Here is a 27,377-nt window from a genome sequence, read left to right on the forward strand (position 1 = left end):
TTGTCTCAATCCCTTGTCCTGTAGAAATGTACTTGGGTGCAGCTGGAAGTCTCTCTCTTCTCACATCACTTTCTGCCTCATGAGACCTCTATCCATGATCATCATAGTAAGCCCTGTTTATAAGCCATCGTACCAAGCATTTTGTTTCTAATCAATGTATTTAACCCTCAAAACTACCCTATTGAAGTGAGATGATCCCATTTTAGAGATGGGGAAACAGAACCTCTGAGAAGTGAAGTAAGTTACACAGGATCTGCATTTTTTCCTATAGACCAATGGTCAACAAATGACCATAAACCTAGTGGCTTAAAACAATACAAATTTATTCTTACAGATCTGGAGGTCACAAGTCCAAAAGCAGTCTTACTGGGCTAAAGTCAAGGTGTTGGCAAGGCTATTCCTTCTGGAGCCTCTCCAGCTTCTAGAGGCTGCCACATCCTTGGATCCCTTCCTCACACCTTCCAACCTCTGCTTCTGTCATCACATCTCCTTCTCTAACTCTGATTCCCCTGCCTCCCTATTAGGACGCTGTGATTACATCAGGGACGCCCAGATAATTCAGGATAATCTCCCCCTCTCAGGATCTTTAAGTTAATCACATTGGTGAAGTCCCTTTTTCCATGAAAGTTAACATATTTATAGGCTCCAGGGATTAGGATGTGGAGCTCTCCGGGGATCTATTTTTCACCTACCACAACATCACAAAGCATAACTGTAACGTTCCACTATTGAGCTCACATCCTTCAAAAGTGATTTTTCTTTAAGGAAGCCCTCCAAACCTGCTCTCTATTAACTACTATGTCCTAGGTTTGAGGGGACCATCTACTCCTGTCACCATCCCTTCTGCAGCTAGAGAAGATATTCTTAGTACTGGCTACATATTAGAATCACCTGGAGAACTCTTAAAACTCACTTAAGGCAGGATCCACCCCAGATCAATTAAAGTCAGACTTGCCGGCTGTGGGGTTTGAGTACTCCGCAGGTTAGTGCTGCATTTCCAGGTGATTCTAATATGCAGCTACCTTTGAGAACCACCATGCCAGAGAGGACCACTGGCAGACTCTCAGAGCGTGAGCTAGCTGAGTCCAAGATGGAAAGATTATCTATAAAGATAAATGGCAAGAAAATGAAACTTGAAGTCCTTTATCCCTGGTTTAGCACCCTTGCTTGTTCTGCATCTTAGTTACATGACCTTGGGCAAGCTGCTTGATGTCTATGGTCTCAGTTGTTTTTTTGTTTTTGTTTGTGTGTCTGTTTCAGATAATAATTGTTCCCAAGGGTTGTGCAATGGCTCATCAATCAGTCGAGACCATGAATGAAAAGCCCTTACCTGCGTGCCTCTAGGCCCCCAATAGAGGGCAGTGTAGTCTTCTTTGCAACCTTCCCCCACCCAGACTTGAGAACAGAGGTCACTGAGCTTCCCCTAATAATAGAATTCCCTTGGCTCTAATTTTCCAGCTCAGAGAAGACTGAATTTGCCTACTTCCCGGTTATATCTGACTTTCATTTCCTCCTTGGTGTTTTCATCCAACTTCCGTTCTGGGGCCTCTGTGTGCCTTTTGATGGTGCTGAGTCCTGGGGGGCAGCAAGGAAAGCCCTCTCTGATCTTCCACTCTGCTTTCAGAAGGTCAGGATGTTACTGGGTTTCTTGGTTGGTGTCTAGTCATCCAGCGGTACACTGAAAAGAGTGATTTTACGCCCTTAGAAGGAAATCGCTCACAGTATGTGGTCGGGGGTGGAGAGAATTTTCCTTTGGGCTGAGGACACAATGGTAAGTCTAAAACACGGCTGTGATAGAGCAATGTTTTTAATGGAAAGAGTTCCCAGGGATGGAAGGAACCGGCCAAACTGCTTCCAATTAAGGATTTGCTGAAGTTGATAGTCCTCCGTGCTTCTCTCCCCCTCCTTTGCTTCTTCTAATTCTTGAAGGTATTAGGACGGGCAAACGAGATGGAGATGATTCAGCAACTGGAACAGGGCACATTTGGCCTGGCCGGCTCTGCCCTGACCGCTGTGCGGGGTTAACAGCGTTAATGGAAAGCGTTCCCAGATTGAATGAGGGAGCAGGGCCCTGGCAGGGTCACTTTCCATTCGGGACTGCCAAGGCTGATGTCACTGCGACTTGCATTTTGCTCTCTGCCGCTCATTCTTTTAGGTGCAGAATGATGGAATAATCCTACTGGGTTGGTTTTGCCAAGGTTTGTTTCTCATCTTTCATTCAGGTAGTATCTTATGTTCACAAAGCCTATTGCCTTACCCCATTCGGTTGTTAAAGATTGTTTCCATGTCCCAGCTCGTGCTCATGAGTCAGCGGGCATTGAGCAAGCAGCCGCTGGGGCTGAATGTCGTGCTGGGGGCGGGAGGGAACAAAGGACACCAGGCGCGGTGCCTGCCACAGAACCTAGTTGGGAATGGAAGGGTCGCGTGCACGGAATAATATGAGGAAGATGACCGGTAGGACCTCTTGGATGTGGGAGGTCAGTGGGGCCTCCAGTGGCCTGGGAAGAGAGCATGGAGGAGGCGAACCCTGAGGAGGATGGAGAGGGCTCAGATAGGGAGAAGGAGGGCTTTCCAGATGGGGGGCAATGTGCGTGGCGGGGGCCCACAGTGGATCCACGGGAGCTGTGAAAATAACAATAACGAAAACAATAATGTAAAGCATCTGTCTGTTGGGGGATCCTGGCCCCCAGATATCTAGATAACCTCAACACAAGCATACGTTCACACCTTTGCTAAGGTTTCTGTGTGTCCTGAGTGAAGGGGTGTTATCTTCCTCAGGTCACCCCAGGCTCTGGGCTCTGTTTCAGCAGGCAGCGTGTCTGTTTCTCCTCATTTCTAGGGACCAATGAGATGCCCTATGGGCTTCCCTGGTGGCGCAGTGGTTGAGAGTCCGCCTGCCGATGCAGTGGACACGGGTTCGTGCCCCGATCCGGGAAGATGCCACGTGCCGCGGAGCGGCCGGGCCCGTGAGCCATGGCTGTTGAGCCTGCGCGTCCGGAGCCTGTGCTCCGCAACGGGAGAGGCCACGGCAGTGAGAGGCCCGCGTACCGCAAAAAAAAAAAAAAAAGAGATGCCCCATGGTCAGACAGCCAAGGGCTGCTTCTTTGCATCTATAGCACTTGGCAGTGTGTGTGTGCACATGTGTGTGTGTGCGTGTGGTATCTGTGGAGAGAGGTCCCTGGGCATTTCACATGGGCTCACAGACTCAGGGAAGCAAAGGACCTGTGCCTACCGTACAAGGAACAAATCTCTAAGTGCTGCTCATCATTCTTACAACCCCCCCGCCCTCTTCCTCTGCCACATGCTCAATGTGTTCCAAGTGGATTCTGAAGCATCTGTGTGTCCACAAAGCTTCTTGTCCCCTGAGTAGATGGAGAAATGCCCAGCTGAAAACTTTGGGATTGGCCACTGAACTGATGGGCCTGTTGTCTGGTTAAAAGATTGCCGGCGGAGGCTTTAGAAACTCCCAGGGCCCATCTGGCTTTTGGAGGCATCTGGGTCCTGCCGAGTCAGAGTGCAGCAAAAACTTCAGGGCCTGCTTTCAACCAGGACAGGCTGTCCTCTGGGCACCTGCCCAGATCAATATGCAGGTGTGATCACTAATTTGGCCACAGCAATGGAATGGCTGTGGGAGAAGAGCCCAGTTCTGAAACGCTGGCATAAAAGCAGCAAGTCCTTGATTTTGTGGCCCTTGGCAAAGTACCAAGGAAAGCCAAGGCTGAGTGTTCTGGGGGCATAAGAAGGAACACATGGAAAGAACACTGGAAATTCATCTTTAGAAAAAAGGCTCTACGTTCCCTTTTGTCCTTTCAGAAGGGAAGCGTGTAACAATTCACATTGCCTCTTTAAAATTCTGACAAGTGGCCTTACCCAGCTATTTTAAATGGAATTCTATATACCACCCACTGGGAAGATTCCGTCATGATGAATAAAATCCATCATTTATATTGTAGGTATGTGAATGCCAAGAATCTCCAGGCACTTAATTATACCTTATCCGTTTTCTATTCCATCAAAGTTAGCTCCTGGACCAGTAGATCTAAGCTTTAATGTGTTTAAGAATTGCTTGGTGCCGGGTGGCGGTGGGGAATGGGGTGGGAGGAGAGGACAGGAGACTTAGGCCGGACTGGGCCCCAGAATTCAGCACTTTATTAAGCAACCCCAGGTAACCCTAAGGAAGGAGATTTGGTATACAGCAGAAGATGCTTGGGATTATGGCCTATGCATTTGAATTTCATCAATATTATTATTCATGACCTATGACAGCTTTCATTCACCTACTTTCTCTAATTTGATCCTCCATGAGGTTCAGGGGCAGATACTGTTATTCTCATTTTATGGTCAAAGACTCGAAAACTCGGAAAGGCTGCCATTTGGGACTGACAGCTAGCACGCACCAGGGGCCAAGACTCCCAGGGCAGTGCTCATTCTGCTCACGCCCCTCACCCCTCCTGCAAATCCCACATGGCCCACTGGGTGATGGTGTCAACATTTCTTCCCATCTCCTTGTCTGTGCACTAAATTATGGGAGGAGGGAGAGGCCAGTGTTCTCTGTTCTGTTATTCTGGAACTAAGTCTTTGGTCAGAGTGCGGCAGTGCTCGATAAATGTTAAAATGTCTGGTCAATTCAGCCCAACGCCCTAAGCCAGGGGAGAAGAGGCTGGAGCATGTTGTTTCTGCTTGAAAGGGGGTGAAACCAAGTAAAAATCATTCAAAGAGCTGTCCCCTCACCCCCAAGCATACACATAACCATGCCCCAACTCCAGAACTGTCCTGTACTCCTAGAAAAGAGTCTATTGGTTAAGAAAACATTTCTTCAATGGGATCGAATATAATTAAAATGTTGAAAATGGAATGTTATTTCCAAGAATGATCAATTGACCAGAAGCTGTCCAGAAATGGAGAAAAGAGAACTCGGGGAAAGAACACAGGACCGGGGGCAAAGGGCCATGTTCTAATTCCAGTTGTGTTGAAAAAATAATAACAGTTACCACAAGTGACCAATTCCTGGGTCCCAGGGGCTGCAGTCCTCACAATAACAAATCTGCTAAATGTCAGCATCTCCATTTTACAGGTGGGGAAACTGAGCCTCAAAGATGTTAAGGGTCTTGGCCTAGGCCACCCTACTCACGAGTACCAGAAACAGGGTTCTAACCCAGGCCTGGCAGCTCCCAAGCCTGAGCCCTGGAAGTGCAACCTCTATGAGGCCTTGACTGTGAGACGCAAATGAGATAATTAATATGAATGTGTCATGTAAACCATGGAAATTTTGGCTGAGGTCCCAAACTTGGGAGAAATCCTTGACTCCTCTCTTTCTCTCACCCATCACGTCCAATCCTTCAGCACATCCTGTCGACTGTGTCTCAAAATATTCCCCTCATCCCACCAAGTCTCTCCTTCACTCTCACCCTGTTCACTCCTCCATCAACCCTGGCTTTGATAATTGCTATAACCTCCTGGCTGGTCTCCCAGCCTCACCTTTGGTCCCCGGGTCTTCTCTCAACATAGTGGCCAGAGAGATTCTGTGAAAACATAGATCAGCACCCATTTAGAAATGCATATAGATATTGAAGCACTATGGTGTACACCCGAAGCTAATGTGATATTGTACATCAATTATGCCTCAATAAAAAAAATTATAGGTCAGCTCTCGTTACCCCTCTGCTCAGAACCTGCAATACCTGACCATGTCACTGACAGGAAGAGTCAGGTGCCTCTAGTGGCCCAAATCCTGTGCAACGGTCCCCTCAGTCTCCCGCCTGGACGCTCCTCTTCCTTCTTGGCTCTCATCTTCCTGTCACGTGCTCTGCACCAGCCCACCATCCCCCAGGCACACTCCTACCTCAGGGCCTTTGCACTTACTATACCCACGACCCAGAACACCCTTCTGCTCACCAAACCCATATGGTTTCTCCCCTCCATCCTTCAGGTCTTTGCTCAAATATCTCCTCCTCAGGGAAGCCTCCCTCAATCACCCTGTACAAAACTTCACACCCCTTACAACACTCCCTACTCCCCTATTTTATTTTTCCACGTCTGAGATATGTATCTCCTATGTGTTTGTTTTTCAAATTGTGATAAAATAAACATACCATCTTAACCATTTTTAAGTGTACAGCTAAGTGGCTTTAAGTACATTCACACTGCTGTGCAACCATCACCGCCATCCATCTCCAGAACTCTTTTCATCTTGCAAAACTGAAACTCTGTCGCCATTAAACAATAACTCCCCATTCCCCCTCCCCCACAGCCTCTGGCAACCACCATTCTATTTTCTGTCTCTGTGAACTGGACTACTCTAGGTACCTCCTATAAGTGGAGTCGTACTAGATTTGCCTTTTTGTGACTAGCTTATTTCATTTAGCATAATGTCCTCAAAGTTCATCTATGTTGTAGCATGGGTCAGAATTTCCTTCCTTTTTAAGGCTGTATAATATTCCACTGTATGGATTTACCACATTAAAACGAGACTCTATGGCAAATCAGGAAATAGCAATGCCAGCCACTATTCATGGACTGAATGCCACTAGGTGCTGGGCACTGTGATAGAGCACCCCAGTCAAAAGCCTGTGGTACTCTCATTTTACAGGTGATGACACTGAGTCTTGGAAAGCTTACATACATACAGCCAGTGGTGGCAAGTCCAGGACTCACATCTCAGTGCTCCAACATGAGTCAGCAAACTACATACAGCCTGTGGACAGAATCTGCCCTGTTTTGGTACCTCCCCTGAGCTAATCATTTTTACAGTTTAAAGCACTGTTTAAAAAAAACCAAAACACCAAAAAAAAGAGGAATAAGAGTAAGAAGAATATGCAACCAAGACTGTATATAGAATGCAATGCCTAAAATATATTTACTATCTGGCTCTTTAGTAAATACAATTTCTCCATCACTACCCACTCTTTCTCAGGGAGAGAGGACCACTCTGTAAACATTTACTATTTCACCTCCTTTGACTCATTCTAACCCTCAGATCTCTATTTCTAAATATCCCCCAAGAGATCTGATGCTCATTTTGACCTTGTTGACAGCACACGAGTGTGGGCTTTCTCCAGAGAGCCCTGAGGGGAGGACCTCTAAGCCCTACTGAGGATGAAGAGTATATATTAAATCTTCAGCAGGCATCTGTCTGTCTCTCTTCCAATTCGCTGTCCGGGTTCATGGAAAACTTTCAGGGGCCAAAGATTTCTGGAAGCCTAATCACTTAAGAAGAAAGTGGTTTGTAAACTTAGTCTTATGACTTGCACGTCGTATTTTTGCTAAATAGGTAAACAGGCAGGCATTTCAATAATGCCCTGCTTCTCTGGGATCATATTTCTAGGAATGCTGGCCACCAAGCACCTAGAACTTAACTTTGAAGTCAATGGAAAGGGTCTCTGGGGGCATAGTTGTACTTTACTCGAAGGGAGGACAGACAAGGACACATTCTTGGACCTTGATCTAAGCAACTGAGCATTCGTTAGGGAGGAGATTAGCGGCGAGAAGTGACCACAGGCCGGCCGAGGGAATGAGTAGCGCTGCTAGAGACACAAACCCGACTTCAGAGCACAGCGACCTGAGACCACGTGGAGCGGGGATCAACATCGCCTGCATCCCGGGGGCACCAGAGCGAGTGAGCCACACAGAAGGACTGACGCCCCCCATGCGCTGGGGGCACAAAGAAAACCCAACAATTCACGCAGGTTTTGCGTGCGCTGCAATAAGAAGGCAACGTTAAAATAAAAATACATTTGTAGTTCTCAGCTGAGCTCCGCCTTAGAAATGGAGCCACGATGAATGAAAGATGCATTATTATGCAGGTGGACATTGGAAAGGACACAACAGAACAAAAAAGGCTGATGAGGGTATTGCAACAAATAAGAAAACTGGTATCAGCAGATCTCGGTGGATCTCAGATATCAAGTAATTTGTTCAAGGCCACCAATTTAGTCACTGACAAAGCCCCAGTTCTCTTGTGGCCACCAGGACTCACTCGTTTTCAAATTCTCTCTCTCTCTTTCTCTCTCTCCTCCTCTGAATCTCTCCCTCTGTCTCTGTCTCTCTTCCTCTCTGCCTGTTTTCATTTTGCAGACACCTTGACTTCATCGCAGAGAACATGGCTACAAAAGTCCAAATTCAGATCCCCTCTGCCCACCCCACCCCCAAAGGTTCTCTTTTTCTCCTAGCTTTCCAATATCAATCCCCCAGGCGTCCTCTGATTGGTTGTTTGGGTCATGTCATGGGTCTACCCTTTAACCGATTTCTGATGGCTAACAGTCCACCAAAATTTATGCCCACTTTCCCAAATTATAGAACTCTGTCTGGGAAGAGCAGCCCAGACAAGAATTACATTTCCCAGCCCCACCTGCATCTAGATGAGGCCACACAAGTAGTTCTTATCAGAGGAATGTGAACGAAATTGATGATGTGTAACTCCCAGGCCATGGAGGTTATGAAACAGACACACCTTTCCCACTGATAGAAGGGGCTCAGAGCCCCAACCTTCTAATCACATGGTTGATCTTTCTGATCTTTCAGCTCCCAGCCTCAATCATTTCAGCATTTTAGTTTAACCTTAGCTGTGATCCAAAATGCTCATGAATAACAAAGACAATCCTATTACATGGGGAATTCCCCATCATAGTCTCCCTCCCAGGAACCAGGGACAAAGGAAAGTCAAATTCTTTGTTGTACAACAGATGGGTTATCTGTACAAAAGTGTGTACGTGTGTGTGTGTGTGTGTGTTTAATTAGACTTGGGTAAATTAGAGTCTCTGCTTTCTATTTAATCAAGTAAATTAATGCCAAGAAATGAAACTAGGGATTATAATGAGGGCATTACTGTTGGAAAGTTGTCAATGGAGTGAACATCTATCAGAGAATGAGGTTTTCTAGTGAAAGGAGAACAGATTCCGCAGTACCCTTCCTTTACACGACCATGAAGACTTCCATCCAAGCAGGAAGCCCATTGGAGCACTTTGATTTTCATAAGGGAATGTGAACTCCACCACTCACCCATGTGGTTTCCAAAGTATATTTATGTACCTGTGATCCAAGAATAGACTGCTATTAATAACCACTAACATTATTGAGTGCTCACCATGTGCCAGGTATTGTATTAAGAGCTTCATGTACGTTATCTAATTTAATCCTCACCAGAAACCTATAAAATAAGCATTATAATCATCCTCATTTTATTCGTAAGTAACTTACCTAAAGTCACTCAGCTCAGACGTGGTGGAGCCCGGATTCAAATCCAGATGTCTGATTCCCTTAAGCACTGCACTTGAGCCCATTCCTGCAAAGATCCCGGTTGAATGGAAATGAGATTTAGGAGAGAGAATTTAAGGGATGTAGTATGTAGCTACTGTTTTTTTTTGTGTGTGGTACACAGGGCTCTCACTGTGCAGAGCACAGGCTCCGGACGCGCAGGCTCAGTGGCCATGGCTCACGGGCCCAGCCGCTCCGCGGCATGTGGGATCTTCCCGGACTGGGGCACGAACCCGTGTCCCCTGCAACGGCAGGCGGACTCTCAACCACTGCGCCACCAGGGAAGCCCTGTAGCTACTCTTTTGTGTATTCTAAGTGCTACTCTTGGGTGGAAGGCCTCATACTTGCACTATACACCTTCACTAAATTACGTTTTAATGTAGTTGCTTGACTTTTATGACGTTGGGTACAAGAAACAGCTTAAATTCCTCTTCTGAATTCTGAATGAAACTGGTGTAGAAGATACTGAATGATGCAGGGGACAGCTATGCCCTCTAGACTGGCTCCTGTGGAAATTTCTCTGAGTTCTCTACGAGGTAAAAATCTTCTGTCTCCTGAAGTACTGCTATAAATCTTCCTCTCAGGTATTGTTTGTATCTGCTGCTGTGTTGCCCAAATTTTGAATATAATTTTATGCTCTAGTAGAGCAATTTTTATTTATTTATTGAAGTATAGTTGATTTACAATGTTGTGGTAATTTCTGGTATACAGCAAAGTGATTCAGTTATATGTATATATACATTCCTTTTAAAAAGTATTCTTTTCCATTATGGTTTATCATAGGATACTGAATATAGTTCTCTGTGCTATACAGTAGGACCTTGTCGTTTATTCATTCTGTATATAAAAGCTCACATCTGCTGACCCCAACTTCCACCCCACCCTCCCTCAACCCCCTCCCCCTTGGCAACCACCAGTCTGTTCTCTATGTCCATGATTCCATTGCTGTTTCATAGATAGGTTCATTTGTGTCATATTTTAGATTCCACATATTAGTAGAGCAATTATAATGACTCTGATGGTCAGAACATTTGCTCTTTTTTTTTCTTTTTGCTTAATCCAACTTTATCTGTTTTTATTCTCATTTTATTGAAATCCTGTTTTTGGTATGTTACTTAAACCCTCAAGTTCTTTTAGACTAGAGTAAAAACAAACATTCTTGATATTTGGTGGTTATTATAAAACCATCCACGAATGACCAAATTTTATATTAATAAAATACAATCAACATTAAAATTATACTGAGCTTAGTGTAATCTCTGTCCAATTATTCAAATTGCATTTTGGGATCTTTCCATAATTCCAGGATATTATTATTCATATTAATTATTGTGTGTCAAGTAAATATCAATTAATATCAACTACAGAAGTATAGAAATTCCAGTTAAAGACTTCTAATTGAAAATGATCATGATGTTGATACAATAAAAATGATGAATATTTATATATTGATTCATTCTGTAAAGATTAATGACTACCTTCTCTGTACCAGTGAATGAAGTTCATGTTCTAAAGGAAGGGCTGTTATGGTCTGAGTTGTATCTCCCCCCCCATTCATATGTTAAAGTCCTAACCCCCAGTACCTCAGAATGTGACCTTATTTGGAGAGAGAGTCTTTACAGAGATCATTAAGTAAAAATAAGGTCAGTAGGGTGGGCCCTAACCCAATACAACTGGTGTCCTTATAAATGGGGGAAATGTGAACACAGGCAGACATAGAGAGAAGACAATATGAAGAGACACAGGGAGAAGATGGCATCTACAAGCCAAGGAGAGAGCTCTGGAGCAGACACTTCCCTCACAGACCTCAGAAGGAACCCACCTTGCTGACACCTTGATTTTGGACTTGCAGCCTCCAGAACAGTGAGACACCAGATTTCTGTTATTTAAGCTACCCAGTCTGTGGTACTTGGTTACTGCAGCCCTAGCAAACGAATACAGAGGGCAAGGGCTCTGAGATGGGAAAGAAATGAATGCGTTCAAGGAACAGCAGAGCAGGCAGTTCAGGGGAGCCGGTGGGAGAGGGCGAGAGAGGAGAGCAGGATAAAGGTGATGTGTGTGAACTATTAACCCCTGCGCACGTAAGGCTTGGCTCTCTTCCTTGAGTTCAGAGCCAGGCCTGGGAATGTGGTGTGAGATAAGCTCTTATAAGAAAGAGATCACAAAATACAGTGGCTTAAGTAGGGCGGAAGTTTGTTTTCCTTCCATCTGATGGAACAGAGGAGGGTGAGAGGGTGGGAGCTGGGAGGATTGGATGCTGATAGGACAGAGCGGCCATCTTTGACTGTGGGCTCCTCCTCTGGGTCTGAGGCAGTGGCTCCAGGTGGTGCCATCCCCCAGCAGGTGACAGCGGGGGGGGGTGGGAAATGGAGGCCTGGAGTTCCCGTATAAAAAAGCCGTGATTTGCAAGGCACAGGCATGACTTCTGTTCTCAACCCATTGGCCGGAGGTCAGCGTCTAGGACAGGTGGTCTCTAGCTATCACTTGAGGAGTCCAATTTCCAAGAGTTCCCTGCTAACTCAGAGAGTTGTGTTTCTAAAAGTTAGAAAGAGTCTAGCCTCTGGGGAACAGTTAGCAGTCTCTGTCCCAGCCTAACCTCAGTTAGCTAGAGGGCTGGACTCATTTTTTTTTTAATTAATTAATTTATTTTTGGCTGCTTTGGGTCTTCGTTGCTGTGCGCAGTCTCTCCTTTAGTTGCCGCGAGCGGGGGCCACTCTTCTTTGCAGTGCGTGGGCTTCAGTAGTTGTGGCACGTGGGCCCAGCAGTTGTGGCCTGCTGGCTCTAGAGCGCAGGCTCAGCAGTTCTGGCGCACGGGCTTCGTTGCTCCGTGGCATGTGGGATCTTCCCAGACTAGGGCTCGAACCCCCACTCCCTGCCTTGGCAGGTGGATTTCCAACCGCTGTGCCACCAGGGAGGCCCTGGACTCATCTTTGGCTCTTCCCTCAAGGCTCCAAGGTGGCAGAGGTGACATTCAAAGTGGACTGTCATTTGTCTGCCATCATCTCTCCAATGGTTTCCCAAGAAGAGCTCCTCTAGTGAGATGGCCAGCCAGATAGCCGGCGCTAAAGCCTCTCTCGCTCCCAGCACAGCTCTGAAAAAATCTCCCTGCTTCACCTGCAAGAACCCCTCCCTGGTCATTGTGTTTTCTGACATCTGGGCCTTGTCTTGTATCCTTCATGACCGTGAGCCGCCTGGGGCAGGCAGTTTATGTGTCTGGCACACTCTGCGACTCGTCAGCACTCTGAACCTTTACTGCCTGTCAGAACCATTTATTAATATTGCTGCTAATAATAGTACCTAGCAGGGGTGGACGGGCTCAAACATGTCAGAAGGCAGTGTTTCCCATTACTATGCCCTCATTGTTCACTGGAACATAACAGGCGGGGTAGATTCAGACTTGCCTCTTCAGTTCTCTTACTCAGGTTAATGATCCCATTACTAGAAGTCCTGCTTTACTGGCATCCGCAGAAACATGTAGCAAATACAAGCTGTAGGCTGTTCTCATGTTCCGTTTATGCAGGCTGAGATGGAAAATTTGGTGTCTGTGAAAGATAAAAGCTCTGTAGCCCGAGGTTGTCTTGAAGTGGGATGGGCACAAAGGCTGGGTGTAGGCTGAATCTTGCCTGCCTTCTTGGTTGCAAAATGGAGAAGGACAGGCAGAGAAAGCAAAATTACCTGCCTTTAGATCTAAACTCCTACCTCTCATTCTTTAAAAAATTTCTCTGTCCAGGACTGTATACATTGATATAAATTGCCAACCTTATTGAATCGACGTTTATGTCAAAAAATATGCAGGGAGCTTTCTATGAATTATCCCCTTTGAACCTCCCAGCAACACACTGCTGTAGACACTGTCAGTTGCTCAAACTTTCTTCAAGACAGCAGAATCCATTGCCTATTACAGAGGCAGAAAATGTAGGTTCTTACTTTTACAGCTGCCCTTGCAGCTCTGGCAATAGTCATGTGACCCAATATCGGCCAATTAAACTGATAATAGAGGGGAACACTGCTGGGGGAATTCTGGGCAAGATAAAATCTGTGTGATAAAAGAGATATGAGGAAAAGCCGCATCTCCTTCTTCTTACCTTTGAATATGCTTTTGTTAAGACATGATGTTTGGAGCCTTGGCAGCCATTTTGCAATAATGAGGGAGAGTGGCAAGAGATCCTCAGAGAAGCCCTGACAAGGTTGAGGCACTGATCTTGCTTGGAATCATCTCCCTCTAGATCACCTGTTATGTGAAAAAATTAAAGCCTTTTAATTTAAGCCCACAATAGCTGAATACTCTGTTATGTGCAATTGGGAGCATCCTAATACATCTCTGCTCCCTTCCACTTCCTTTCATTACCCTCTCCTTGGGAAAGAATCAAAGACCTCTTTCCACATGCTCAGTGATGCCCACAATTCCTTAAACAGGAGACAAGGCCTTGCATTTCTAGGATGACCTTAGGTTTGGTTTTCCCAGGACCCTTCTGGGACCGTTCTGGTTTATACCTACTGTTCTGGTGTAATTTTAAAGGATGCTAAAAATACCCCTGGATGGATGATAAATTCTATGGCCACTTGAATGCGTTTTCAGAGAGAAAAACCTGAAGGGTGAGTACCACTGCAAGAGGAGAACACACAGCTTTCAATTCACAGTGAAGGGGCAAATGGCTAGGGTTTGGGGAGAAGGCATAGGAGGGAGCACACAGGGTGCAAGGGGGTCCCTAGGGTAGGGAAAGGCCCAGAATGAGAAGCTGGGTGCTCTAATGGCAAACCTCACCCACTCCCTAGATTTCGAGTTACCTACGCTGCTCCTAAGAAATACAGGCCTTCGTTCCTGTGTTTTTGTTCTTTCTCTGCTTTCTCTCCTTTCACATGGTCTCCATGTACCTTCTACCAGTGCCCGTGGGCTTAATGGAACCTACTCCTTGGCAAAAAGTCTCAAACTCTTGCCCAGATAACTCCCTGCTTTCCTGACATCTTTCCAAGTTCTCCACAAGATTGACAAAGGTGTTAGGTAAAGTGATAAAGTCACCCTCACTTATGCTGTTTCGAGTCTGTTTTTTTCCAGACTGACCCCTCAAAACTTAAAGTTATTTGGAGCGTACCCCACCCCTACTCCCTCCTTTATCTGGACACTCCCTGACCCTGGATAACTGAAAATCAGGCCTGCCTCCGCCCCTCCTCCCATCCGTTGGTGATGTTTTACCTGCCTCCTGTGCTAATAACAACAAGTCACAAATAAGGCGGTATACCTATCCTGGCAACAAGTATGTGAAATGCATAAATTAGTCTTGATTTAAATTGTACAGGCTCATTATCTGTGAGAAAGCCGGGCTGCCCCATATGCCTATTAGAATGATGAGTGGTGTGCCTACAGCCCCAATAGCTGTCCCTGGGGAGGTGAATCCAGGAATAGCATGAGCCCTTGTGCTCCCAGCAGCAGCACAAAGATGTGAGGCGGCCAGCTTGGGAGGGCTGAGGTTTCTAGCCTTCCTGCTGGGACTGTGGATGGGCAGGGGGCTTGACAGGGAAGGACCCCATTTTTCCTGGTTCTTAAATGGAGACACAGTAGAGGAGATGAGCTTCTTTTAGTTTGCTTTCCACGTCTGACCATCAGGGCAACAATTTGGGCTTGTGCAGCTGTGGGAAGCTGGAGAAATGCTTAAGGGACTTCGGGCCACACTCAGCTGGGTTTGGAGAGGTACGGGGGCTGCGATCACTGCACAGATTTCTATCACTCGCAGCCTGATCTGTGGGAAACTCCTAAGATGGGGTTACTTTAATCCTCCAAGAAGGAATCTTTTAACTCATCCAACAATAATCTGAGTGCCTACTACAGACTAAGCTAAGATCAGCAGCTACAAGAGTGAACCAAAACACAACCTCGACCCTAAGAAGCTTTTCAGTTTGCTGGGAATTTCAGACAAGATAACAGGTCATTATAATACAGAGTCTGAATGCTACTGGTAATAAAAAGAAATTTTCCAGAAAGATGACAGTGTATCCTTTCAATGTCATACTAAAGTATTGTCTAATAGGCCAGCCCATAGGTCTTCTGACAGCCTTGATTTGGCTAACTATTACTACATAAGTTAGGATCTAGTTCTTGAAAAGTTAGATCTTAATTGGTAGGAAATTGATACACTGCAAATCATTTTTGTCTGGTAAAGATGTAGATGATTTCTGTCCATTGGAAAAGACAGCTCCTAAGGGTTATGATTTTATTGCCTATGGGACATTATATTACATCCAATTTTGGATCTAAGATAGCAATCTTACATCAGCATTGTTTCTTTCACTGACCCCATATAAATCAGTTTCTCTTATGTTCCTTTGATCCAGCTTTATTACCCTGCTGGCACCCTCATTCATGAATTAAATGAATCTTTGACATAGGCTCATGATGTACTTGTGTGAGAGTTGTGTCTTTAGCCTTCTGGAAATTATAATGTGAAACTACCTTAGAGGTAAGGTGCTAAGGGGTCACAGATGAGGGATACCAAACCCAGTCTTAGGGGTTTAGGGAAGGTTTCTCAGACAGATCATCTAAAGCTAGACATGAAGGATGAAGGAGTTAGTTTGGCAAAGATGGAAGGGGGCTGGTGTGCTAGGGAGAAGGAAAAAGCTTATGCAAAGGCTGGAGATGAGGCACCTGCATCAATAGGTCATGAAACCCAAGAACGTGAGTAGTGAGAGGCAAGACTGGAGAGGAAAGCAACGGCCAGATCATGGAGGACCTCAATGCTATGACAAAGAACTTGGTCTTTATACAGAGGGCATAGGGATGTCACTAAGGGGTTTTTAAACAGGGACAAGGCATGATTGGATTTGGCTCCTGGGTTCACTGTTTCATAACCCAGGTGGAAATCTCATTCACCCGTAGAATAATTGCAGCTTGCTAAGGCTGCTTATAAAATTCCTATACAATTATGCTTCACTCCAGTTTGCTCTACAACTACAATTAAAAGATATATTGGTGAATAAATTCATGGAGATATATATATATGTATGTATATGACGAATGCCCAAGAATGGATATTTACCATTTATAATGCTTTCTTTCTCTATTCTGGTCAAAAGTAAAAATAGAAAAAGCAGATGTGCACACAAGCAAGGCTGACATATTTCAAAATACAACTCAAAGTAATGGGCAAATCAGAGCTGAAGGAGGAGACTCCAGGGACCAGCTATTATATGCAATTGCTTTGGTCAGAAAGGTTTCTGCTTCTTTCAAGTTTCCTTGGCCAGATGTTTCCATTTCAGCAATAAATTTTAAAGCAATTTTGCATTTTTAGCACAAGGAAACATTTATCTTGTTATGATACAGCTTGCTGAGGACTTTTCAGCAATCATAGCACTTTTGTTTCTTGTCTCATTTCATCTTCACAAGAGCCTATGAGGCAGAGAGGATGACTGCTACTGTGCCCATTTCACAGATGGAGAAACCAAGGTCCAGAAAGGTGATTTGCCAGTAATCACTGCAAGTTAGAATCAGAGACTGGAAAAGGATGATCTTGTTACCAATGCCCTGAAATGTTTACTTATTAGGTGTTTAATAAATGCAATGAAGGAACAATTCCATTCTGTTCTTCCCCCCTCACTATGTATTAAATGTATAAGTATACATCTATGTGTTTTTTTACTTGTTAAGGTTACTAAATTATAAGTTCCATTAGGGCAGTTTCCTATTGCTCTATGACAAACAGCCCTAAAACTCAATGGCTTGAAACCAGTAATTTACTGTTTCTCATGATTCTGTGAGTCAGGGATTTGGGCAGGGCTCAGCTGGTTGGGTCTTTCGTTCCACATGGTGTCAGGCAGGGCTCACTCAACTGCATTATGCTGGTGGTTGGATTGGACTATGTAGTGATTAATTTTGTGTGTCAACTTGGCTGGACTGTGGTGCCCAGATATTTGGTCAAACATTATTCTGATGTTTCTACAAAGGTTTTTTGGATGAGATTAATATTTAAATCAGTGGATTTTGAGTAAAGCAGACTGCTCTCTATAATGTGGGTGGGCCTCATCCAATCAGTTGACAGTCTGAATAGAACAAAACAATGACCTCCCTTAAGCAAGAAGGAATTCTCTACTAGATGACATTTGAACTTGAACTGAAACACATGTACTACCCTGGTCTCTAGCCTGATGGTCTTCAGACTTGAACCACAACACTGGCTCTTCCCTGGGTCTCCCCTGCTGGATTACCTTGCAGATTTTGGGCTTGCCATCCTCCATAATCATGTGAACCCATTCCTTAGATTAGTCCGTCTGCCTATCTATCTATCTATCTATCTACCTACCTACCTACCTACCTTCTGTTGGTTCTGTTTCTCTGGAGAACTCTGACTCTAGATTGAAAGGCCCATGAAGTCCACCCAGATATCTGGTGTCTTGGTTCTCTTCCATGTGGCCACCCTCTCTTCACATGGCTAGCTTGGACTTCCTCACAGCATGGCAGTCTCAGGGTAGTCAGATTACATGGCAGCTGAGAAGTAAGAAAAGTGAAAGCTGCCAGTGCTCTTAAACTCTGTACTTTAGTGTCTCAGAATATCTCTTCTACTGTATTCTATTGAGCAAAGCAAGTCACACCACCAAGCCAGATTCAAGGTGAGGGTAAATAGACTCCACCTACTGATGACAGGATTGACGGAGTCTCATTGCAAAAGACATGAGTGATGAAAGACACTATTGCAGCCATTTCTAGAAACAATTTGTCGTAGGCAGGGACCATGTTTTCTTCCTAACAACCTAGAGTTGTTGGCAACATTAAACACATCAAAGAGCAGAACACAATATTTCTTGAAAAGATATATGTGTTTATGTGTGTTTGTTTGTATGTATGTATAAAATGCACAGTGTGTATGATAGTGGCTTCAAAGACCCATTTTGGCTTCATATACCCATAGGTGAGACCTCATATATACCAATAGATAGTCCTTTGAAAAGCAAACTAAGGATGCATTTAAGAGCTTGGGTTTTAGAGTGAGACTGCTGGGCTCCATATCCAGGCTCCACTACTTATAAGCTGTATGATCTTGGTTAAGTTTTTACCCTCTCTGTGCTTCAGTGTCCTCACTTAGAAGAAGCTTACAAATAATACTCACTTCTTAGGACTGTTACGTGCCTTAAAATACAGGTGAGATAATATGAATAAAGGGCATAGCACAGGTTTAGCAAATTATTAGTAATTTTATTATTTATTATAAATATTCTTGTTATTAGATTTGTGTCTATGTTTGTGTACTGCCCACTACAATATATAGCTCTTCCTCTCTGTCCGTGGGGAATTAGCCCATCTTTCTCTTTCTCTCTCTGAACACTGCTATTCCATCTGTGACCACAGTCCCTCGGCAAGCCACAACTATGCCATATCATTTGGAGCTGTGTGTCAGTGGGCTTGGGCGTTTGGAGAGACACAAGTAACAGCAGATGTTGCTCCATGTCATCATTTCCTCTGACAGATGCTTGAGTACCTTGTACAGCCTCTCACTCACTCACTCCCATTCCCCATGGCCTGCTTCCTGGAGTTGCTTCCAGGCAGGCATACTGGTGTTGTGGCTGGTTACTGGCTAGAATCTTGGTGCGGCCATCTCACAAAGCCTGTGTCACAGATGGCTCTGTCAATTGCCTAAGAAGCAAGGTGTGTTCTGGAAGTTGGTCTGGCTCCATGGCAAGCAGGTTGCCTGCAGTCCTGAGCTCCAAATCTTCAGTTCTCCGTTGGTGTTGTATTCTATCTTTCAGGGCTCCAAGGGCACCCTGGCTTTCTGGATTAGGTACTGAAGTCAAGATGAATGAGTTGGCTTTGAGTTTTGGCTTTGGCTTGGATTCTGTCTGCATGGGTTTAGTCGGCTTCTATACCCCATTGTGTCAAAGGCTCTATCAATCATTTGTTGCTGGCTCCTATAGTTGTTTCTTTCACCTGGATTATAAAGAGCTATGAGGTTTTCATCAATCCATTATTTGATTTATGGTTAGTGACTCTCTAATTGCCAAGATTCCCACATTCACCAGGGCTAGATTCTTGACTATACAGAGAGTTACAGACCACTTACAGTTGATCAGGTTGGGCACTGCACAAAGGTGCCCAGCCAAGTGGGCTGGTGTGGGCTGAAATCCAGCCCATGTTCAGTTTACTAACCCATGCACCTTGGCTTGGACTGAAGGAGCACCTTTTTCTAATTTGCCCTTGATAGGATGTGTTGAAGGATTTACCCTGTACAGGATGCGGAAAATCATGTTGGTTATTCGGAGCTGATCTTTAGCATGCCTACTCTCAAAAGGAGACAACTGATACAGAATAGCTCAGTTCAAAGCTATAAAGATGTCTTCCTACCTTTCAATCTCACTGCCAACGCATCCCTAGAATCCAAGTCTGCACCAGAATGCGTCTCTGTTTCCATTCTCCACCACGGATACTTCCTGATGGGCTTGGGACTCAGGATTAGCACATATCTGGCTTAAAAAAATCCAAGCCTGTGCCGCTTTATATGTCCTTCATTAGGAGCTGGGGTTTTGCGAAGTGTAATGATGTCACTTAGAGGAAAAGGCACCTCAGATTCCTAGTGCTGTTCTTCCTGAAAGAAGGCTGTCCAGGCGAATGGATGGTGGAGTGAGCCCTGCCTCTCAGTCCGCTGTCTCCTCCTTCTTTCAGAGTTTGGAATTCATTCTTTTATTCAAGAGATATTTACTGCAGGAGGCAATTCAGTCTGACATCGTGCAACAAGAATTCAAATACAGGCAAGTTATTTAACTTTTCTGTGCCTCCATATTTTCATCTGTAAAATGGCGGTAATGCTAGACCCTACCACAAAGGGTTATTGTTGTGATTAAATGAATTAATTTGTGTAACCTACACGTGACACAGTGCAGGCCCTCAATAGAAGTTAGCTCTTCCTTACGGAGCATCTATAATGGGCCAGGCACTGGGTAAACACTGAAGGGGATCTAGTAGCCCTGTAATGCACTCCAGGCCTTCTGCAAGTTTACTGTCTAGGAAGGACCATCAGGCAGGTAACTCCATCACATACTATGGGGCAGTATATCAAAGGCTCTCAAACTTTAGTGAGTATAAGAAGCACCTGCGTTAGCCATTAGGGAAATGTAAATCAGAACAAAAATGAGATACCATTTCGTACCCACTAGGATGATTAGAATTTAGAAAGGCAGGTAAGGATGTGGTGAGGATGTGGAGAAATCTGAACCCTCATTCTCTGCTAGTGAGAACGTAAAATGGTGCAGCTACTGAGGAAAACAATCTGATGGTTCCTCAGAAAGTTAGACATAGAATTACCCCATGACCTAGCAATTACATCCCTAGACATATAACCAGGAGAAATGAAGACATATGTCCACACAAAAACTTGTACCCAAGTCTTCATGGTAGTATTATTTATAAAAGGCAATATTATACGTGGTAGAATGCAAATATCCATTAACTGATGAATGGGAAAATAAAATATGGAATATTATTCCATATTGTTCCAAATAAAATATGGAATATTATTCAGGCATGAAAAGAAATGAAGTACTGATGCATGCTTCAACGTGGAAGAACACTGAAAACATTACGTTAAGTGAAAGAAGCCAGTCACAAAGGACCACATATTGCAGGATTTCATTTATATGAAATGTCCAGCATGGGTAAATCTATAGAAACAGAAATAGATCAGTGATTGCCTACAGCTGAGACAGAGGAGTGGGGAGTGAGGAGTGATAACTAAAGCATCTGGAGTTTTCTGGGGGGATAATAAAAGTTTTTTAAATTGATTGTGGTAACGGTTGCATATACTAAAAGCCATTGAATTGTACACTTTGAATGGGTGAACTGGATGGCATGTGATGTATATACCAGTAAATTTTTTTTTTAAAAAGTATCTGGAGTGTTTGTTAAAAATGCATCTTTTCTGCACCTTACAGGTTAAAGTTAATGGAGGGAGTGAGACTTTCCAGGAACAGAGAACAGCACAAGTCCCATGCATGGGTCAGAGTGTCCAATAGAACTTAAGCTGGTGTCTCCTCAGGTCTGAATCTTGCTGAGGGAAGGAAGTGGGTGAAAGAAGACATTCATGGTCTTACTGAATGACTCCTTTTCCTTCTTCAGCCCTCTGAGCTCTGCTGTCAAGGCATTTTTAGACAGTTCACACAAACTAATAAGCCAGGGCAGGAAAATGTCAGAGAGAGGATGGAGAGGGACAAGGCGGTCAGCAGGCGGGTCACAGCAGTTCACGGCAGTCTCTTCTCTTAGACCTGAGCTCTGTAATAGCTTCTGTGTTTGAAACTGTCACTATGTGAGTTAGAAATGGGCCAAAAGGTAGCTATTAACAATCCACTGAAGGTCTTACTTTAATGCCCAAAGCGGTTCTTTGGAGCCGGCTCTTTCTGTCTGCCCTATAGAAGTGTTTTATGTGGCTCACTCTTCCTATGACCTCAGGATCAACAGTTTTCCAGAAAGGGTAAGATATCAGATACTCAAACAGTTACCTTAGGGAGGTGGGCAAGGGGAAAGGTGATCTGAAGATGTACATCTAATAAATACCAGGTGGAACCAATGAAATCTGTGCAAGTGACGGGGCTAGGGAAGGAGAGAGGCAGGAAAGCTTCTAGAAAGAGAAGAAGAAATATAATATCCAAATCTAACTTTGAAGGGTAAAGTGAAATCCTCATCCGATTAATATTAGCTACAGAGGTGAAGTAACTGTGAGTTATAAAGACTGGTATTTTTTTCCGCATTCCTTGGTAACTTGTGGTTCTTTGTAACCGAGGTGACCAGCTTATCCTGGATCGTCTGGGACTTTCCTGGGTTTCAAACCAAAAGTCTCATGTCCCAGGAATCCTCTCGGTCCCGGCAAACTGGACCAGTTGCTCCTCTGTTGGTAACATAGGCATCCCATCCTCTGTGCCTCAGGCAAGAGATGACGCAGTAGAACACAGAGAACAAAAGAGTCAGTTCTTGGCTTCTGAGTTTCAAAGCCTAGACCTAGATATGAAACAGGATGGTGTGAGGTTGTACAATCACGTAAGAGCAAGGCTTCCACCCCAGGCCAGATACAGATTCTGAGATGGCGGGGGATGGCGGTAGGACCAGACAAGGAAGAGATCCTAGAGCAGTGTTGTCAACAGAACTTTCCGGGACGATGGAAGTGTTCTATAACAAACACTGTGGTAGCCACCAGCCACATACGGCTACGGAGCACTTGAGATGTGGTTCATATTGCTAATTGAGCATATTTTACCCAATTTAAATTTGAATGATCACTGCACTGGGCAGCTCAGTCTTAGATTCTGCTAGGACATTTCCCCAGGAAGTTGGTTGATGCTGAATGATGGACTCTGCAGATAAGATTGGGGAACCAAGAGCAGAATGGATCTGAGCCCCATTGCTGGGGGATGGGAAGACTCCAGAAGTCCCTAAGCCAATAAGGCATGAAAGCAGAAGGTATATTTGTTCATTGAGTCAAGACAGGTCCAAGGCAAACTGGCAGAGGTTTCTGGGGTCCCAGGATGTCGTTGGCAATACTGTGTATCCTGTGCACTGTGGAGTAACCCAGACATGACACAGGGAGTTGGCAGGTCTGCAGATGCTTGCTGGCTAGGAAGAAGGGAGGGCCCAGCTCTGACTCACACAGAACAAAGACTAAATGACATGCAAAGTCATCTCAGTGGATGCCACCACAGACAAGCAACAGCATAGAAGGACAGATGGCTACCCTCTCACCCTGCCATTCTGAATCCACATCAGCTCCCTGCAACTTATGCAGAACCCAGGGAGAAGCTGTGAATCGACTGAGATGAAGTTTCCATCATCAGAAGGAAAGGGGGATTTAACATAGACATTAGGTTCAGATATAGGAAAATAAAGTTATATTTCTTACACAAGTGAACACATAGACTGAGGCTTGTACCCTCTACTCTCTCATATACTGATGTTTCCTCTTGCATTGTGTTGTGCCAAGTACATGACAAACATTATCTAAGTTTACAACAGTCTATGAAGGAAGTACTATTATTATCCCCATTCTACAGATGAGGCAACTGAGGCCCAGAAAGTTCTTGTAACTCTCTTATAGACCTCCAAGGCTCATAAATGTTGAAGTCAAGATTCCATGCTAGGTCTTTCTGCCCTTCAAAATATTTAAGCTCTATCCGGGTTGGAATCTGTTTATCTACTTCGAATCCTATTTTCTTCTAGAAACAATACCCCTCTTCTCTCAGAGGAGGCTTACCTCACTCCAAATATGTGCTTTGAATAGAGGCTACCAATCAGGATAACTTACCTCCCAGGCCAGATGAGGAAGAAGTAATGATATGGATTCAAACCCCATTTTTGTTTCCTTTTGGACTCATAGTGACACCCTATTTTCCCGGCTCTGTTGCAATTAAATGGAACATGTGAATTCTGGCCAATGGAATGTGGGAATGTGGGAAGATGTGATGTGTGCCTTTTACTAAAAGAGAGGGAGAGACAGACAGACAGACAGACTGGGAGGTATAAGGAAGCAAAGACATAAATCAGGTTAGAGAAGTACGTCTAGGAAGGAGGTGGATGTGGTCCCTGACATATAACGCGGACTAAACACAAATAGAAGAGCTACTACATTTGTCAGAGAAACCACAAGCCTGAATTTAAAAGAAAAGAAAAACTCTTTGATTGTCAAGGTTGTAAAACAATCTCAGGCCTCTAAACTCACTCCAGGAAGAATCAGGGTCCCAACGCTGGGGAGCCTCCAAGGAGACCGTGCTTGTCAGCTTCTAGTTCAGACATGCCAGGGAGGTTGACAGACAAGGCAGTGTTTCCCAGAGACCAGAATTAGATCAAGTCAAGAAACTTCAGAATTGCTGTGGTCAAGGACTCCTTCTTCCATCCTTCCCTTTACTGAATGGGAGTTTTAATTTCCTGTCCCTACTCCTCCAGCGTGTGGGGAGTGGTGCAGGCAGATGACTTGCCTTCTAGTTCCCTGGTCCCCAGATTGCAGGAGCCACATCTGGACCTGGTGAAGAGGACTGCACAGCGTCACCAAGATCGGCCCCTGGGGCTGGTTACATCACTGGATGGCCTTTGGGGTGCTTTACTCAGGATGAGGGCTGTACTTTCTGCATGAGGGTCATAATGGAAATGGATGAACAGAGAGTGAAAAGATGGGTGGACGGTGGCAGAGCCAATGCGCTGTGGCCAAGAAACCCAGTTTCCTTGTCCTCCTGGTCACCCAGCAAGACTACAATTCCCAGCTTCCTCTGTAACTTGGCAGAGCCACCTGACGGAGTCCTGGCCAATGGACTGTGTGTGGGTAGAGAAGACAGGGACAATAGAGGGGCCCCAAAGGTGGGGTTGAGCCGCCACTGGGTAAACTGAAGGGACAAGTTGGGAGGTAGAGTGGGGCAGGGTCTTCTGTTCCTATAAACTCAGGCCAGCTCTTGGTGGGAGTCACTCCGTCCGAGTTTTCTAGACAGGGCTGCCGCTGTGGTTGTGTGGATTATGTGCTGTATAAAGGAGGCTGGCTGGCAGGGTAAGTAAAGCCTAAACTCTAGCCCACTCTCTGCTCACCTAGCCGTGTGTCCTGGCACTACTAGGCTTCATCCACCTGGGGCAAGGTCACTTAACGTCTCTGCATAAGGCGCCATCTCCTCGCTAAGCCATGCACCTGGAGGGCTTTGCCTGCTAGAGGGAGGCATGGGTTTCCCATTGGTTTTCCTCCTCTCCTTTCTAATTTGCACAGAGAAGCCACCTGAGCTAGTGTGGTGGCTCCATCTCTGCAGTTTTTGCATCAGCTGGGGGCTGCCACGTCAGGCTTCTGACCACGTCCCCGCAGTGACATTGCTTTTACAGGTGGTGAAAACATGAGACTCTGGCTCCTCGAATAGCTTTTATTCAGGAAACAAGAAGTATAGCCTTATTTTCAAAGAAGTGTTGAGTGACGTTATCTACTTCTTTCCCAGGTTCTTCCTCCCATTTATGGTGGGCAGTTGGGAAACGTGAGGTGCCGAGGGTTCTGACGGCTCTCAGGACTACCAGAAACTGCAGAAACCTGTGCTCGTCTTGGTTATGATCATTTTTCTTCTTGCCTCCTTGATTTGGTATTTCTAGTAAACCTCCTCATTAAAGCAATATTAAGCCAACTCATAAATATGTATATAGTCCCTTAATTATCTGTTGATGGATATGGACTCTGAGACATTTACATAATGAGTTTTAAAACATGCAGATGCATTTTACAATTAGACCCAGGTTGGGGCTGGGTGAGGCAGAACTTGGAAGGAAAAACAAGCTTACTCTCGACAATACCAAAGGCGCCTGCTAGAGGATGCTTGAAGTTTGAAGACGCAAATTTGTACCGTTGAGGAGCTCAGTCCCCACAGATTTGAGATCCTATCAGGGATGTTGTCAAGTTAGAAGCAAGGCCAAGTGAAATGAAATTACATCCTATGCCAAAGGCTGAGAGTGAAGCAAATAAGTCAGGACAAGAGCAGTAAAGCAGTCAAGGCTTACGAGCCATAACTGGTGTGGTAAACATTACCATGTCCATCAAAGTCTAATATCCTGTTCCCCTCCATTCTGAGCACATGGGAGAGGCACACTGCCCCACACTTGAAATTAGGCATGGCCGTGAAAGGTGAGCAGAGGTGATATCGGTCACTTCGGGACAAAAATATTTAAGAGCCATTTTGCGATTTTCCAAGTTCGCTTCATTGTGCTGTGAGTCTGGAGAATCCCAAATGGTAGCACGTCTGTCAGTCTGGGTCCTGGATTGGGGGGATGCCATGGAGCAAGACCACTAGCAATACATGCTGGACATGTAGCATCAGCTAGAAATAAACCTTTGTTGTTCAAGGCACTGAGATTGGGGTTTTTTTTTTTTGTTACAGTAACAAAGCCAAGCCCATCCTGAGTGATAAAACTGGGACCAGAGACTTGGAATACTATTCCAGGAACAACCTTTGCTGGAGACTTGAATCTAAGAGCTCAATTCTGAAGAAGGAGTTCCGTAGCTCAGAAACAGATTAAGGAAGCTAAAACAAACTCCTTTTCCTTGTTCCCCCAAAAGGACAATTCAGGTGGGTTCCCTAATCTTACACCTAAAAGACAGCAGCGTTTTTCCACTTTTACTAGGGTGACTGATGTTTCTGCCCAGCTTGAGTGCAGGCTCCTGGCAGCTGCTACAATGGGAAGTTCAGAATAAGTAAAGGTAGTAAAGGCATCTGATCCATCTGAAGGGCTATTATAAGGGTGAGTAGTGATTTGATAGATTCATTCTGTTAAAAAAAAAGATTGAGTTCCCTCAGATAAAAACTGTGATATAAAGCTTTACTTGACATGAATACCCTGACAGAGGAGAAAATTAGAAAGTAGTGATACCAAAAGGGTCCTAAATTAGAAATTGGTCTTCATTCACAGAAAAAACAGAGGCGCTGGCTATGGTTTTAGGACCCATAAGAAGCAGCAGGTCCAGAGTGAGAGACAAATTCTCTTTCTCCTTGCAGCCTGAAGGAGAAAAAAGTAACAGACTTTTTTTTCTATGTTCCACACACCTTTTCTAAATACTTTATTTATGTAACTCATTTATTCATCACAAAACCTTGTGAGGAAACTGAGTCACAGAGAGGTCAAGTAATTTGACTAAGGTTCTGGATTTTGAGCTCAGGCAGCCCAGTTCCAGCTGATAATATTAGGGAACCATTGACTGAAACCACCTGCCCTGGCCAAGCAGTATAATAACTGCTTGCATTAGTTATCTCACAACAGGAGGTCCCGATAAGGAACAAAGAACTGACAAGCTACGGCCAGCTGGAAGAATTCGGCGGGGGGGCCAAAAGGAGGGAGGGGTTGCCAGCCCATAATATGTCCTGCCAACCTCCCAGAAACCCTCGCACTGGAAACCATCTTGACTGAGAGGTGTGCGCGCCTCCAGGAATTGGACCAAACGTGTGCACAAGCAAGATGATTGGCCAGAGACAACCCAGAAAGCTAACCCCATTACCATAAAACTTGAGGCTGCGAGCCACATGACAGAGCAGTGCTCCTGGTTTCCCTTATTTTCCTGTTCTCTGCCCAGGTGCCCCTTCCCAATAAAGTCTGTTGCTTTGTCAGTACGTGTGTCTCCTCAGGTAACTGATTTCTGAGTTTTAGACAACAGCCCACT

The 27,377-nt window shown here is 44.9% G+C and overlaps 1 long non-coding RNA gene across 2 annotated transcripts; it reads left to right on the forward strand.

Annotated features, from left to right (window-relative positions):
• Positions 1–1,133: 1,133 nt before the first annotated feature.
• LOC308625684 lies at positions 1,134–27,007 on the forward strand. Of its 2 annotated transcripts, XR_014017147.1 has the most exons (4): positions 1,134–1,771; positions 21,160–21,263; positions 25,177–25,314; positions 26,104–27,007. It is a non-coding gene; the product is annotated as an uncharacterized lncRNA (long non-coding RNA). The 2 variants fall into 2 exon arrangements; XR_014017148.1 differs by lacking the exon at positions 26,104–27,007 and having other exon boundaries at positions 25,177–25,350.
• The last annotated feature ends 370 nt before the right edge of the window (positions 27,008–27,377 follow it).

Source organism: Mesoplodon bidens, assembly GCF_964165515.1.
Source record: "Mesoplodon bidens genome assembly, chromosome: 11".
Taxonomy (NCBI): Eukaryota; Metazoa; Chordata; class Mammalia; order Artiodactyla; family Ziphiidae; genus Mesoplodon; species Mesoplodon bidens.